Below are 3,705 nucleotides of genomic sequence, written 5' to 3'. Positions count from 1 at the left end.
CAAGATTTGAAAATAGCTTTTCAGATATGGAATAAGATAAAGACAATCTATGGTGGAGATCCAAATGTTCAAAAGGCCAAAGTAGATAGACTGAGAGGAAAATATGATGAGATGTGGATGGAGGAAGGAGAAAACATAGAGAAATATAGAAAGAGGATAAAGGATGTAGTAAACTCCATTAAAAGTGCTAGAGGAAAGCTTGAGGAGGAGGATGCGGTTAGCAAAATCCTGAGAACCTTTCTACCACAATATGCAATAAGACTCTCTGCTATCCATGAACTCAAATCCTTGGAAATAGTTAGTGTAACTCTTGACTCACTGATCGGTAAGTTGACTTCTTTTGAGTTGAGCAATTATGAAAACAACATACCAAAGGTTGACGCTTCTTTCAAAGCATCCATGATGCATGCACCAACAAGGAGAAGGAAAGAAACCGGTAGTAGTTCTACTACCAAAAATGGTCATTCCCATGAAGGTGATAATCTGCTATATGAGGAACAGGAGCAAGATGAAATTGAAGGTCTATTGGCAAGAAGATTGCCAAGAGGTAAAGGAAAATACAAAGATAAGCTACCCTTAAAGTGCTTCTCTTATGATAAGATAGGTCATATTGCTTCAAGATGTCCTGAGAATGATAGAGACAAGAAGGATAATTTCAGAAGCTATAGGGACAAGAGAAAGAAGGAATGTTATCTTGCAGAAGGAGTCACTGATGAAGAATCAGAGGGATCTGATGGAGATGGCATTGCATTTGTGGTTGTCAAGGAGGAAAGCATAGAGGAAGGTGATATGACATTGATTTCTAGCACAAAATGGTGTGGAGAATGGATGATCGATAGTGGTTGCACTCACCACATGACTGGTGATAGAAACAAATCCTTAGCATGGAGGGCTGAAAAAGGAGAAACTATGAGATTCAAAAATGATGCCCCTTGTGAAGTAAAAGGTAAGGGGTCTCTAGCCCAGAACAATAAGACAAATTGTGATGATGTCTATTGGGTAGAAGGATTAAAATGTAATTTGTTAAGTATTGCACAACTTAACAATAAGGGCTTCAAATTAGAATTCAATGAAGGAATATATAAAATTAATGACAAATCAGGTAGTTTGATTGCCACCGGTAAACAATCAAGAGGCAATTTATTTCATCTACACACCACCATAGGTAATTGTTTAGTATCTACGGTTGAAGATAGTTGGTTGTGGCACAAAATATTGTGTCATGTTAACTTTATCAAAGGTATGTCTGACATAGCAAAACTTGAAAAATGCTACGTGCAAAGGGTGTCAACTAGGAAAGTTGACCAGGTCTAGTTTCAGTAGTAAAACCTTCTCATCTAAAAATGTGCTAGAATTAGTTCACACAAACCTGTGTAGTCCCATGAGAACCAAGAGTTTCTATGGAGACCAATATTTTATGTTGTTCGTGGATGACTTCTCAAGAATGATGTGGGTTATATTCTTCAAGGAAAAATCTGAAGCCTTTCACATGTTTAAGGTGTTTAAGGATCAAGTAGAAAGAGGAACTGGTAAGAATCTGAAGTGTCCAAGATTAGATAGAGGAGGAGAGTTCACCTCTCAAGAGTTCATGAATTATTGCAAGGAACAGGGTATTATGAGATAAATGTCTGCACCTAGAACACCTCAGCAGAATGGAGTTGCTGAAAGAAGAAACATAACACTTATTGATTGTGCAAGGACTCTGATGATACAAAAGGACATCCCACATATCTTCTAGAGAAAAGCAATAAGAACTAATGTATACACTCTGAACCAGATACATGTAAAGAAAGGGACAAATAAAACTCCCTATGAATTATGGAGTGGAGACTCACCTAATGTTTATCATTTCAAAGTATCTGGGAGTAGGTGCTATATCAAGAGGGATGAGTACACTGGAAAATTTGATCCCAAGAGTGATGAAGGAGATTTCTTAGGTTACTCAAAAAAGAGCAAGGCATACTAGTGTTTAAACAAAAGGACCAGTACGATTGTGGAAAGTGCAAATGTCAGAGTAAATGAGTACTCTGAGAAAAATGAACAAGAAGGTAAGAGTGAACCGGAGGACTATAAAGGGTTTGACTACAATGTACCAGTGGAACCTACCGAAGAAGATCTTGTTGAAGTGGAGTGGCTAATGAAGAATCCTGTGAAGTAGAACCTGCACAACTAGTAGAAGAAGCTTCGACGAGTGAACCGATATTGGCTAAATATGTCAGAAATAATCACTCTACAGAAAATATCATCGGTGACAAGGATGCAGGAGTTCTAACAAGAAGAAGAGAAAGAGAAAATGGGTGTATGCTCTCCTTTTTTTAGCCCAAAATAGAAAAGGAGGCTCTAAAATATGATGGCTGGGTCAAAGCCATGGAAGAAGAACTGGAGAAAATTGAGAAAAATGACACATGGACTTTGGTGCTTAGACCGGAAACTAAAAATGTAATAGGTACCAAGTGGGTGTTCAGAAATAAAATGGATGAAACTGGTAAAGTGATAAGAAACAAAGCAAGATTGGTCTGTAAGGGCTATGCTCAAGAAGAATGTTTGGACTATGGAGAAACCTTCGCACTAGTGGCCAGGCTAGAAGGGGTCAGAATTTTGCTGGCCTATGCTTCTTATAAAAGATTTAAAGTATACGATATGGATGTCAAATCAATATTATTAAATGGGATGTTAGAGGAAGAAGTATACATAGAGAAACTAGAAGGTTTTTCATCCTAAGATGGGAGGAATATGGTATGTAGGTTGCAGAAGGCTCTGTATGGGTTTAAACAAGCACGAAGAGCTTGGTATGAGAGGTTACACTCATATCTGCTAAGCATATGTTTCAAAAGAACTAGTGATAACAGTAATCTATATCTGAAGATTGGCGAGATAAAGTTTTTTGTTGGCCTACAAGTCTCTCAATTAAAGAATGGCATCTTCATCACTCAGACTAAGTACATAAGGGAAATTCTGAAAACTTTTGGAATGGAAGATTGCAAACCTGTTGGAACTCCAATGTTTACAGGTTGTAAATATGATGAGGCTGAAAAAGTGAATGCGACACTTTACTGGTCCATGATCGATAAGTTATAGTATGCAGTACATAACAGACCAAACATAGCACAATTTGTTGGTTTGGTTGCTAGATTTTCTGCAAATCCAAAAGAGACTTACATGACAATAGTCAAAAGAATATTAAGATACCTCAAGAGGACTAATGAGTATGGTCTCTAGTATCCACACAAGGGAGACTTCAGTTTAGGTGTCTTCATTGATTCAGATTGGGCTAGAAACATCGATGACCAAGAAGAGCACTAATGGAGGTTCATTCTTTCTTGGAGACATGATTGTATCTTGGACAAGTCAGAAACAAAATTGCATATCTCAATCCACAGCTGCGGCTGAGTATGCAGTTGTTGCAATCAACTTCACACAAATAGTTTGGATCAAGCAACTGTTGGAAGGATTACAAGAAAACATGGTTGGACTAGTAGTGATTCATTGTGACAACACCAGTTCCATTGACATATCCAAGAACCCAGTGATGCACTCCAAAATGAAGCATATAGCCATCAAATATCACTAAGGAAACAAGTTCAAGAAAAGAAAGTGATGTTGGAGTACATACCAACAAAAGAGCAGGTGGTTGATATCTTCACCAAGCCACTTCAGAAATACACCTTTGAATATCTCAGAGGTAAGTTGGGGGTTATGCCCCTC

The sequence above is a fragment of the Cryptomeria japonica genome, chromosome 11 (genome assembly GCF_030272615.1).
Source record: "Cryptomeria japonica chromosome 11, Sugi_1.0, whole genome shotgun sequence".
Lineage (NCBI taxonomy): Eukaryota > Viridiplantae > Streptophyta > Pinopsida > Cupressales > Cupressaceae > Cryptomeria > Cryptomeria japonica.
Note: the sequence above shows the minus strand (reverse complement) of the source record.